Source organism: Carcharodon carcharias, chromosome 12, assembly GCF_017639515.1.
Source record: "Carcharodon carcharias isolate sCarCar2 chromosome 12, sCarCar2.pri, whole genome shotgun sequence".
Lineage (NCBI taxonomy): Eukaryota > Metazoa > Chordata > Chondrichthyes > Lamniformes > Lamnidae > Carcharodon > Carcharodon carcharias.
In genome coordinates, this window is record NC_054478.1 from 50,223,670 (window position 1) to 50,236,990 (window position 13,321).

A 13,321-nucleotide genomic window follows, 5' to 3' on the forward strand; every position below is an offset into this window, starting at 1 on the left:
CCTTAAAAGGAAATGCAGACCTGATCATGGTCTTTGGTGGAACCATATCTTGGTGATTTGCTTCTCTCTTCCTTAAATGGTCCACATGTTTACAGATGATCCGGCCTTCCACCTTCATGTGGTAAGATAGAGGTACAGTCACTTATTTCACCTGGTAACCACTTTGGTCCTTCCTGGAAGTTTTTCGCATATACCATCTCTCTCACAGTAAATTTCCTCTCATGACTATACCAGTCATGAGACTGGCTTCCCTGACTCCTTTCCATTTTCCCCTCTAAATTTAGCATTATTAAGCTCAACCTTGTCCTGAGATGGCATTTCAACAATAGTTTCTCAATTGTAGCAACCGATGTTGGTTACTTCATCTCATATATGTCCAACCATTTTGAATGGGCACCAACAATAAGCAGAAACATTGTTCCTAAGAAAGGCCTAACATAGCCAATGTGTAACTGAAATTATGGGCCAACCTGGCCACCCCCATGGGTGTAACGGAGCTGTCACTGGCAACTTTTGCAGTTACTGACATTACACACAATGCTTTACTAAACTCTCCATTTTGTCATCCATTCCAGGCCACCATAGATGACTGTGTGCTCTGGTCTTCATTCAGAAAATTCCTGGATGGGCACTGTGTAGCTCATTTAAAAGTGGTTCCCTTTCCTTTGGAGGAACTATCACTTGTGCTCCCCACAATTAGATGCCATCCAGCCTGTTATTTCATATCTTCCGTTGAAGTATGGTTTCATTTCATTAGATATGGGCTCCTGTGACCAATCATGTAGCACTTGTTCTCATACTTGAGATAGGACTGGGTCCCAACTTGTCCAGATTCTGATCTGGTGAGGAATCTAAGAAATGTAACAGTAAAACAAGTTTGTGTAGAACTGGGACATGCTCATCATTTTCTTGTAAAGACAAATGACTAAGGCATCGGCGTTTGCAGTGATTGCCAGGCCTGTGTACAAAAGTGTATTCATACGCTGCCAGAATTAAGGCCCATCATTGTATTCTTGCTGAGGCTGTGGTTGGTATAGCCTTGTCCTCACTAGACAATCCTAGCAATGGTTTGTGGTCTGAAACGATTGTAAAATGGTGGCCATGTACATACTCGTGAAATTTGTCTCACCTGGGGCTTTATTTCTCGAATTAAACCTGAACGTCTGCATCATGACTGAGGGCTTGGGTTGAAAGTGACCCTTCACCAGGTCCACTAATTCATCGAAATTCTTTGAATCTGGGGCACTGGGTGCTGTCAAACTTTGAATCAGACTGTAGATTTTGCTCCCACAAGTACTCAAGAGGATCGCTTGCCTCTTCTTTACCCTCATAATCTTGCTCGCTTCAAAAAAGAACGTGAGGGCGTTCTATATATTGAGGCCAATCATCTGTGGCTAGTTCAAAAGGATCAATTCTCCCAAATCATGGAATTTTGAGAAGAGATAACTTCTTCAATTCTAACAGAGCCTGCTACTTACAATCACTGGGTGAGGTACAGTGCCAATTTCTTTCTAACTTGATTTCTTCTGTTCAATCCTGTTTTGTCCTCGTTGCCAGTTTATTGTAGGGTAGAAACATTAAGTTAATTTACAATATACTCAGCAGCAACTATATGTGTGCTTTCAACTCCAACTCTAGCTCTACACTGACTGCTGAGGTAGCCCGCGCTACTCTCCTATCAGTTACTACAGATCATGTGACCTTGCCTAACAAATATTATTTTTAAAGGTACATTACACGCTAAATAAAACCATAATTACTGCAGGCTGATAAGTGACAAGTAACATTCATGCCACACAAGTACCAGACAATGGCTCTCTCAAACAAGAGAGAATCTAACTGGCTTCTGAAGAAGTCATATTGAACCCGAAACATTGACTCTGTTTCTCGCTCCGCAAATGCTGCCAGATCTGCTGAGTCTTTCCAGATCTTCAGCATCTGCAGAATTTTGCATTTATCTTACTGAGAATCTATCCATTTCCCCTTAACATTCAAAGGCATTACCATTGCTAAATCCTCCACTGTCAATGTCCTGGGGTTATCATTTACTAGAAACTGAACTGGACCAGCCATATGAATACTGTGCCTATAAAAGCAGGTCAGAGGCGAGGAATTCTGCAGTGAGTGACTCATCACCTGATTCCCCAAAGCCTATCAACTATCTACAAGGCACAAGTCATGATGGAATACTCTCCACTTGCCTGGATGAGAGCAGCTTCAACAACAATTAGGAAACTTGACACCATCCAGAACACAGCAGCCCATTTGATTGGCACCCCATCCACCATCTGAAACATTTATTATCCCCACCACTTGTGCTTAGTGGCAGTTATATGTGCCATCTACAAGATGCACTGCAGCAACTCACCAAGCCTCCTTCGACAGCGCCTTCCAAATCCATGACCTTTGCCACCCAGAAGGAAAGGGCAGCAGACACATAGAGACACCACCGCCTGCAAGTTCCCCTCCAAGACACACACCCTGATTTGGGGCCAAAAAGTTATTCCTTCACTGTCACTGGGTCAAACTCCTAGACTTGCATCCCTGCACTGTGGGTATACCTACATCACATGGACTGAAGAAGTGCAAGGCAGCGGCTCTCCCAACACCTTCTCAAGGGCAATCAAGAATGGAACATAAATGCTGCCCTTGCTAATGATGCTCACATTTTGCGAACAAATAAAGTAAAAATATCTGGCAGTGAATAGTCAAATTGATCATTTCCCAGGTATAATCACAACTATGACGAGGAGTGATAAAGTGTCAGAAAAGATTTTACAAAGGATCTTTGGTGCTCTGTCCTAAACAGAAACAAAAGGTCAGCACTACAGAGTGATCTTCTGAACTAGTTTTAATCTTCTAGCAGAGCAGGAGATTTTCCAGACTTTCTCACCCCACCCCTCAAAAAAATTGGTCTTGGTTATTAACAGTTTGTTCACCTTCTACAGGAGATGACATGGTTTTTGGATGGTATGGAGATACAAGATGCCACAATTGAGTGGAACAGGTTAGTTGAGCCAGAGGGTCTGTCCATTATTGTTCACATATATTCACACCATTCAGAGATACAGGAAAAAAAGGAATGAGAGAAAAAAAACAAATGCAGGGAAATAAACAGAATGACTAGGTGGAAAGGGAGATCTTTACATGGCAGAAGGGATATCAGCGTGAGAGAATTCAAAGAAATAAAAGACATATACAAGCCACAGTAAATATGCAAATGGCTGATAGAGGTGGTCAGAAAGGGAAATGTGAGAAACTGACAGTGGAGAAGGCTCAAGTTAAAACAGAAAATGCTACAAATGTCAGCAGGTCAAGCGGCATCTGTGGCGAGAAAACAAAGTTAACGTTTCAGGTCAATGACCTTTTGTGAGAACTGGCAAACAGAATCCAGTTCTGATGAAAGACAATTGATCCAAAATGTTAACTCTGTTGCTTTCAACATATAAGCTGCCAGAGTTGCTGAGCATCTTCTCTTTTTATTTCAGATTTCCAGCATCCATAATATTTTGTTTTTGTATTAGTGAAGCAGGTTCTAGGTGCTCTGAAGCCAGATAGTAGAAAAAAGCAATTGACGCCAAGCATGCTGCCCATCTCATCAGCCACCCCAAGCCCCCTCCCACTCTTCCCCATATATTCTATGTGGTATTTTCTCAGATTAAGTGTACATAACATGGAAATTTTACACACCTGCCATTATACATTACTGAAATTCTGGTGATATATACCAGGACCCATAATTTAAAAATGCAGATGATATGTCAGCTGCAGACACTTCAGAAGATATTCACATTGTTTAGCGAAACATGATAGCACATGTTCAGAATTTAGTATGAAACAATATATTTTGGGAGGTAGACGTCAAATCCATCTCAAATATTTGAGGTAAAGTTACATGTAACTGTAAGGCTTAAAAAAGTCATTGGTTTTTAAATTCAAATCTTTTCAAAGGACCATACACAAAATGATTGACATAAGAATAATAAATACTGGGTATGTAGCATACCAATTAGTCAACACCATATTTTTTTTAAAAACGCACAATAAATTAACAAAGTTGTCAACGTTCCATATAATAGAGAAAACTCAGTTAAGAATGACCTAAATGTCAGTTAAAACCACCTGCTTCATATTTCTTTGATTTGACAGAAAAGCTGGAGAGAAAGGAAGGGGTTAGGAGGAAGCATTCAGGATTATTGTTACGCACTCTGGCTGTGTGGGTATCTAACAAGGATGGGGCTCAGCTGTGATGTTTCACATAGATAAATAGCATGAAGAATAGCTGAAAAGAAAAACAGTAAAAGCTGGAACTGGCCAGACAGCATCTGTGGAATAATAGAAGTCAGTTAGTTGATGTTTTATTCGAGGACTCTTCCTCATGAAGAATAGCTGCATGGCCTACCTGCAGAGGATGCTGCAACTAATGGAACTGTATTCTAAGATGAGGATAGCTAAAGGAAGAAAATTAGAGGTATAAAGTGCAATTATTATGTGTAGCAGGGATTCGATTTATGCCATTCTACCTGTCACTAGCACATGATCAAATTGTGTTTCAAATTAGCGTGTCATCAGCTTAACTTACCTCGGGCAGGATCTATACTTGTGCCATTCAAATAGGATAACAGCTTTAACCATTAACAGGCCAGTAACTAAATTTTCACAAAATAGATACGGTTTTCTTTCTTCAATCAAGGATTACATTTCCCCTGTGTCTAATATATGGATTTAACCAGTGTTGCATTTTTCACTATACTGTCGCATTCTGTTGGTAACAAAAATCCTTTGTTCACACTACTGTTTTATCAACAGCTGCTTTAAAAGAGAAACAATTATTTGTGTATTCACTCTGGCTGAGAATGTATACATCACTTGACATCTGCATGTAGAGAAAAATCCCTGACACATCCCCAACAATACAAGTAGGTCAATTCTATGTTATCTGCTTAATTTATTACCAGACTTCAGCATAACTCATTGGACCCAACAGTTAAGAAGTGTGATTAGAACCAGATTTCCTCAAATTGCATGCTTTATTAGTTAGTATTTAGTAAGTACTTGTTGCTATTTACCAGGGAACTTGAGACTGAAATTAAGATATTAGCTGATCACCTGTAATCAATACATTGATCACTGGAATTTCTTCAGAATGCGATTTTGGAATTATGATTCAAATCATAGCTCATGAAGGCACTTTTAAAATTATTAATATTCAATTGGGCTATAGATATAATATCAAAAAATGCTTACCATAATATGAAGAACAGCTTTGCTATAACTCCATCAGGAATTTCAAAGTACAAATGTACAGTTTGTGCTAAAGAAATGGACAGGAAACTATACAAGAAAATATTATAATAAAATATATTAATAAATCCCTAGAATGGCTGTGAATTTGGCAAATGAATTTCAATAAAGGTAAATGTAAGATGGTGCATTTGGTTGGAAGAATATGGAGGCCACACACTGCTTGGATAATAAGAGTATAAATGGTAGAGGAACAAAGGGACCGAAGGATAAGGATGCACAAATCACTAAAAGTAGCGCCACAGGTTGAGAGGATAATTTAAAAGTAAATCAAATCAAGCACTGTAGTGCATTTCAAAAGTGATAAAAAGCATAAGTTAAGGTCAACTTGTATAGAACCTTGGCCAGAACTTTATGCGGTAATCACCGGGGCATGTGCCTGATCTGTAAGTGCGTAAAATCTCGCCAGAAGATGTCGGACGCACACACTCGCATGATATTACAGTTGGTGGGCACGCACAGGATTTGGAAGCGCGCCTGCTGATAATTAATCAGCCACTTAAGGCAATTAAAAGTGCAATCAAAGGAAATTTTATGTTGCTCATGCGATTTGCACTCATCACACGGGCAACACGGGCGGCCAACTCGATTTTTCACTTTTCTCACCCAAGAATGGGATAAAAGGGAAGTGGAGCATTGGCTGTGTGAAATTTGAGGAGTTCAGGTGAGATCTTGCTGCTGCTTTATTGCTGAGATTTCATACCTTTTCCTGTGATTTCTTCTGAAGTTTTTTGCTTTGTTAGCTTTGTTTTGAGGACACTTTTGTTTTGTCAACTCTCTTGGAGCACGTCTGCCCAGTGCAACCTTCAGTGCACGGCACAGTGCCATCCACATCTCAGCAGATGGGGATTATGTACTTGGCTGGGGGGAGCTCCTCTGAGGAGGAAGAGAGAGGCAGAAGGGAGAGGAGGCCAGGTGTCCGCAGACAGTGTCGCAGGGAGAAGCGTAGGCTTGTGGCTCTGCGGGAGGAGAAGCGTAGGCTCTGAATGTCACAGTAGTCCTCAATGATTTTGCATCCAGATCTTTCCAGTGGTTAGTGGGAGATCTGTGTGAAGTGTCCCAATCCACTGCTCACAGTTGTGTCAGGCTTGTCACTGACGCTCTGTTCAGTCGGGTCCTCACATTCATTAATTACCGGCAGATCAAGCCAGCCAGACTCAACAAGCCAGAGGCTTTGCAGCTATTGCTGGGTTCCCCCGCATCCAGGTGGCATAGACTACACTCGTGTGGCCATCAAGGAGCCAGTGGGTCAGCCAGGTGCCTTTGTGAATAGAAAGAGTTGCCACTCCATGACCGTGCAGATAGTTTGCGAGCACAAGACCCAGATTCTGCAAGTCTGTGCAAAGTACCCTGGCAGCTCCCATGATGCATACATCCTGCGACACTCCCAGGTGCCAAGGCTGGACGGTTGGCTGCTGGGTGACAAAGGATATCCCTTGAAATGTAGCTCACGACACCACTCCAGCACCCTAGGACAGAGGCAGAAGAGAGGTACAATTGGAGTTATGCCTCCACAAGGGCAGTGGTTGAGAGGACCATTGGCCTTCGGAAGATGAGTTTCCATTGCCTGGACTGATCAGGGGGGTGCACTGCAATATTCTCCAGAGCACGCATCACTTATCGCCGTGGTCTGTTGCACTCTGCACAATCTGCCATTGGCAAGGGGGGAGCCACTGGAGGATGTGGATAACGAGGCAGCTCCATCAGCCTCAGAGGAAGACTTTACTGATGGATCTGATGAGGAGGCTGGGCAGGCACAGAGTGAGGATGTAGAGGCAGATTTAAGGAACCTGCAGGGAGGCAAGAATACCAGGGAGGCCTTGATTTGACACGCCTTCAGCTAGGCTGCAAGGCTTGGCTTTGATCTCATTGCAAGGGCGCGCCTCCATCACACAGGAGGCAATCCCATGACCCAATATCACCTCACAACCTCCATAATAAATTTGCTGCCCGTGCCGTCTATCATAAGGCACTGTTGAGGCCTGCACCTATGGAAAACATGAAAGACACTCAGGGCATTGAAATAAAATCAGGATTTATATCTTTACCAAAATTGCAAACAAGCACCATAAATCATCTGGTTGCTACTTTCACACAAAAACAACACATAACACTGATGGAATGAAAGAATGTCACCTGTGATAACCCCATCCTGTGCTCACAGTGCCTTAAACTTATGCTTGGTGCCCACCCCTCTTCCTACACCAATCCCCCTCGCTGGCAGCGGCATTGGAGGCAGAGTTGACTCTGCTGTCTTGTTGGCCCTGTTGACCTTGGCAGTTGTCCTCTGGTCAACGGGGCCTGAGCAGGCTCCGCCTGGGGGGTTGCGACCAGCGACATTGCTGGGCACTCCTCAGTTATCGCGGCCACAAAAGATGTCACTGGCAGAGGGACAGAGGAATTGCCACCTTCATGTGGAGCTCTGTGAGGGGGGCCCACAGAGACAACAGGCAGCTCACCCGCCAGTGTGAGGCATATCTGGACCTCCCTACTCACTATTGATGGACAGGCACCTAGCAGAGAGACTAGGTGCCTCTTCCATCTCTCACACTGGCAGTCACCTCCTGAGATGTGGGTGTGCAGGTCCAAACACGACCCTAGGAACCCCTTATTCTGTTCCTGGAGCTGCACCTCCATGAGAGTCGCCACTCTCTCAATGGAAGAGGTTGTGTGCTTGGTGCTCAGGATCAATGCAGTGCTCAAGCTCCTCATGGACTCCTCCATGACATAGATCATGGTACACAGACCCTGGGGGATCTCTGCCAGATCTTCCCATGCATCCCGCTGGACATCTAGTATCTGTCGCTTGATGGACGATTCTAGGGGAATGGACTCAGCTACATCCTGGTCTCCAGCAGTTCTCTGACAACTGGCACCCTGGGCACTCTCTGCCTTCGCCAGTGCCTCATGTGAGTGTGCCATGCCCTCCCCACAGTGCACAACCATCTGAACCAACAATCTATAGCCCACTGAAGTCCTTATACCTGAGCTGGTGCCTGGTAGTGAGAGAGGGTGTGATGCTGGTGGATCTGGGCATGGCTGCTCCTCCGGTGTCAATTGAGGTCCCTCGTGGTCCTGGGTGCCTCTGGAGGATAGTGCATCTGAGGGAGGAAAACAAAATGTCAATGGTATCAATCATCACCTATTGAATGTGCATGCTTGGTGGCCTGGTCAGATTATAAACAACAGCATCATGATGCCACCATCATTGCTGGATCACTGGGGACTCTTGCTTAGAAGTTATCTTTTGAGATGAGAGGAACCTACATTGTTTGCAGTCTCTGCCTGTCCCGCAGGACTCTTATCTTCCTCTGAGATGCCTGCCTCTTCATGACCTTGATGACCTTGGTGTGTGCTGGCACTTGAGCTCCAGGGTGTCCATCTCACATTTGCTATGATGAACAGGTTGGCCACCCCACCATCCATTTTTGTGCGCTCAGCAGCATTATGGCTTCTCTCTCCTGTACAGACAAAGGTCCATTCATTAGTCCACCCCTTATACCTGCAACACCATACCAGGATCACGCATCCACCCCTGCCCCACCCTCCCCTGAGAAGCTGGCTCGTTGAAGTGCCCATCATATTTGCACACCTGAACCTTATATGCACCCAGGGGTACCGGTCTGATCTCCCAGCCCTAGCAGGCACAGGTATATGAGCCTTCTATTACTCTGAATCATGCACCACTGAGCGCCACAAAGAACAGCTACCCTTCAAGTCTTCTGCACACAGTACCATCCCAAATCGGTACTCACCCTTGCCGAGCGGAGTAGATCATTTTTCAGCACTGAATTCAGGTGTGGTGCACCATGTCATGCCTGCTGACCTGGGCTGCCATCTCCACCCAGGCCTTCTTTGTTTGGTGGGGTGGCCTCCCCTTGCCATCCCACGGCATCAAGATGTCCCACCTGGCAGTAGTTGCCTTTACGAGAGTGCATAGGTACTCGCCTGAGAAGCGGAGGCATAGTGCCTACCTGCATTGCCCTCCCGCCTGGTGTCTCAAGTGGGTGCTGATGCCATAACTGTAGCATATATTTGGACAGCTCCCTGTGCCCCCTCTTGAAGCCTTCAGGGTGCTGCCTCAGCCAATTTAAAAGACTTGCCGGGTCCCCATTGGACCTGGGGCCTGCCATGCACTCGCCCCAAATAAAAATACAAATTGCTAAACAGTTGTGGTAGCTGTTTCAAGTTTTCCTCTGGGATTTGAGCAGCTCCGTATTTACCATCCAGTGTGCCATACAGAGTGCAAGATAAATATAACATAGTCACCAATAATTCCACCAGGGAATTCAGCCAAAACCTCCACTGAAAGGGTGGCAAGAATGCGGAACACAATACCACAAAGAGTAGTAGGTGTGAATATTATAGATGTATTTATTTAAGGGGAAGCTAGATGTAAGCACAAGTGAGAACATAATGCAAGGGTATGCTGATAGTGTTCGCTGAAGAGAGGTTGGAAGAGGCTCATGTGGAACATGGATACGAATATAGATCAGTTAGATGAAATGACTTGTTTTTCTGCTCTAGGATCTATTTAATTATATGTAGGAGCTTGGGAAGATTGTTTATACACTTTATTTCCAAGTCTTTATATAACAACATGGGTTGAATGTTTGCACAGAGGTTAGAAACAGGAATGGGACTGTTTTTGGATCAGAGACTTGTCTCTAGTGGGAAACTGATTACATTTCAGATTTTTGTGTGGGGAGGCCCTTACTAAGAATGGGGACAGGTTTGCAATCCACTTGGACCCAGTGGACCTGATTCCCTTTGGATGATCATTTCTAAAGGTGCAGGTAACCTGTCCATTCCTTTAAAAATGTAAATCTCTAACCTTGACAAGCTCTTAATGATCTTTTAAGTTGCTTCAATTGGTCTCAATTGGGAGGCGAGCAGGATTCTAGTCCTGCCGTCCCCACTGCCCAGGTGATTATTGCTGGTGCCGGGAAAGGTGTCCTGAAATTGACACCCCGCCCAACACCAGGATCTCCACCACCCCCATCCCGCCCCCTCTTCCCGCCCCGACAAATTCAGCTTCATATCTTTACCTTCCATAAACATCTTTTTAATGGACTGATCAGAGTTATTGCTAGCAAAAAGAAATCTAGTGGAGTTAGGGTGATGGTTTGTTGGCAGTTGGAACAAAGGTTACCGTGTTATGCGGGACGTTAAATATAGTGAAAGAAATGCTCCTTGAAGATGCGATGGTGACATATTAGAAATTCCTCCCGATTGTTGCTAGCAAATCTGCAAGGAGGGATATACCAATGATGTGTTCAAGTATGATGTCAGTTTGGTTTTGCCCTGTTACACACATTCAAAACACTACCCAGTACAAGAAATAAAGGAATAAAAACAGAAAGTGCTGGAAAAATTCAGCTGGTCTGGCACCAACTGTGGAGAGAGAGAAAGAGTTAATAGGCTGGATTTGGTGCCCCTTTTGGGCAAGTTTTCTGTGGAGGGTCCACCAGCTTCCTGCCCATCCCTGAACCGTCCCGCATAACACGGTAGGTTTTTGGGCGCCAAAATTGACAGCCTGCCTGCTGTCTTTAAACAAATAATTAATGGTCAATTGAGTTGTTACCCAGCTGATTGACCAGGATATTAGGCTGCCCATGTCATAATCTGATTGGCTTGTGCAAGCAGGCAGGAGTAGGCGGTCTGTTTTTTGAGCCCAAGTTCAATAAAGGTGGGAAGGAACCAGGGAACACATCATTTGGGAGGTGCCCGGTGTGCATCAGGGACACCACTGCAAGATGTAACCTTTGTTCCTTCCCATCTGCCAACAAACCATCACCCTCACTCCCTTCCTAAGCTGCCCTATCCCTCCCAGCCCAAAATGCCTGACTGACCTGGCTCCGGCATCTACTTCCTCTTCTTTATGGAACTGCTTGCAGTCCTGGTGCACTCATTACTGAGTTCTTGCACTGTTAGAACCGCTATCAGATCGGCCTGCAGCACTTGAGGGCATATTTCCTCCCACTGAGGGGCAGCAGTTTCCCTCTCTCCTTGTTTAGCCTGTTGACAGCATGTAATGGCAGCAAGGTGGGCTTTTTTCAGGTGCGTTGGCTGCCAGCTGACTTTTCTTCTGGTGATGGGAGGGGTGGGGGAGTTGAACGGTCTGCACCAAGGCTCCTTCAACAACATCTTCTAAACCCATGAGCTCTGCCAACTAGAAGTACCGGGGCAGCAGATACATGGGAACACCACCACCTGCAAGTACCCCTCCAAGCCACACACCACCCTGACTTGGAACTATATCACCGTTTCTTCACTGTCACTGGGTCAGAATTCTGGAACTCATTTCTTAACAACACCCTGGGTGTACCTGCGCCCGATGGACTGCAGCAGTTCAAGAAGGCGGTTCACCACCACCCTCTCAAAGGCAATAAATGCTGGCCAGCGACACAAGTCCCCTGAAAGAATACATAATGATATACAGTGGTGAAGCATCCTTAAATTTGTTCTCTATTTTTACCTCATCTTACCTTCAGTGGAAGCAGTCTATCCATATTTACCCAACACAAATTTGAATATTTCCATCTGCTCAACCTTCTCATTCCTAATGGGAAAAAAGACCATACATTCACACATCCTTCCTTATAACCATCATCCCTCATAACATCACAGTGTATCCATGTTGTATGCTCCTTTTATGATGCAGGTGACAATTTATTCAAATTGTAGCCAGGATTTACAGTCCATTGTGTAGATGACAGAGCAAATTTCTATCTTAAATTATTAAGGAACAAATTTACCCTAATTATGCCTCAGGCTCCATTGAAAGGTAATTTACAATAATTTATATTATTAGAATAATACTGGTACCACAGCTGTTTGACTTTTTAGAGGTAAGGTTAGTGTATTTGTCAGCAACAGACTTTATGTATTTTATTAGTGATCGGTGTGTTTTGTACATTAGGGGTATCTGTTTTCTTACCCTTAGAGCGATTGTCCTAATTTAAATCATTTCAGCAGCAAGCATTTTGTGCATTTTAAAATAAGGAAGGTTATTCATTATCACACACTTGCCCCAGGTGTTTAAAACGTGACATTCACTCACTAAACTCACCCACACCATCGCCCACACAAAGAGCAGAATTTTACATCCCATAGGCGGGCGTCCAATCCGAACAGGTGTAAAATCCTGCGAGATGACGTCGGGCAAGTGCCTTGATGTCATCATGCACTCACGCAACAGTTCACTCGGCGGGCACGTGCAAAAGTTGGAAACGCGCTTGCCAACAATTAACCAGGCAATTAAGCCCATTAACGGCACAACTGTCAGCAATTTTTCATGGCCTATCCAATCTTATGGTTGGTGGACGGGCGAATTGGCCAGGCGGCCTTTACGTTTTTGATGAAACCTCATCCAAGGGTGGGGTGAAATCTCCGTTAGGAAATAAAATTTAAAAAACTATCTGGGGACAGCATTTTTATGAGCTATGCTTTCAGGTGCTTGATTGTGCTGCATGGATGATTTTTGCAGCTTTTTTGTGCTTTATTGTATTATTTGCAGGTCTGCAGCTCCCTGAGGCAGCTGTCTGCCTTCAGGGTGCTCTCTCAAAGCGCTCCACCGTGCCTGCAGTGACATCGTTGCCCATCCTCTTCCGGCTCCCACTTTGGCAGCGCTGAGCTTTTCTGCATGCGTTTCATGCTGGCTGCCCGTTAATTGGCCAGCCAGTGTGAATTCACAGTTGGGGGCCTATCGTGGTCGGGGTCCTATTTCCTGGCTGCTCCCGGGCCCAGTGATCGCGCGCACCTGACGAGGGAAAAATTCGGGCCAAAGATTAGATACAGATGAGGGATAAACAATTCAGTTACAGTTCATGATTGTCTCAGCCTCTTTCGTAACAGCCCCGCAGCTTCTTAGATGAATTGATACTTTGGTTGAAGTTAAGGTCTTGTAAAGCAGAGGTTTGACAGGAAGCTGTGAAGCCTCCTGTACCTGACTTTCTGCTGGCCAAGTCCTAAATGACATAGTTGCTAGACTGGGCCTGTGGCAGGTGGTGTGGGA

General features: G+C 44.7%; 1 protein-coding gene across 5 annotated transcripts in view; it reads left to right on the forward strand.

Annotated features, from left to right (window-relative positions):
• The window catches only part of LOC121284922 (nck-associated protein 5-like), a 716,253-nt gene that overhangs the window by 203,130 nt on the left and 499,802 nt on the right, over nucleotides 1-13,321 (forward strand). The window contains exon 1 of one of the 5 annotated variants that reach the window (XM_041200838.1): nucleotides 4,834-4,919. The exons of the other annotated variants lie outside the window; for them this stretch is intronic. The gene's annotated coding sequence lies outside the window, so the exon portion shown is untranslated. Of the gene's footprint in view, nucleotides 1-4,833; nucleotides 4,920-13,321 lie in introns of those variants that run through there. 5 annotated transcript variants of the gene reach the window in all.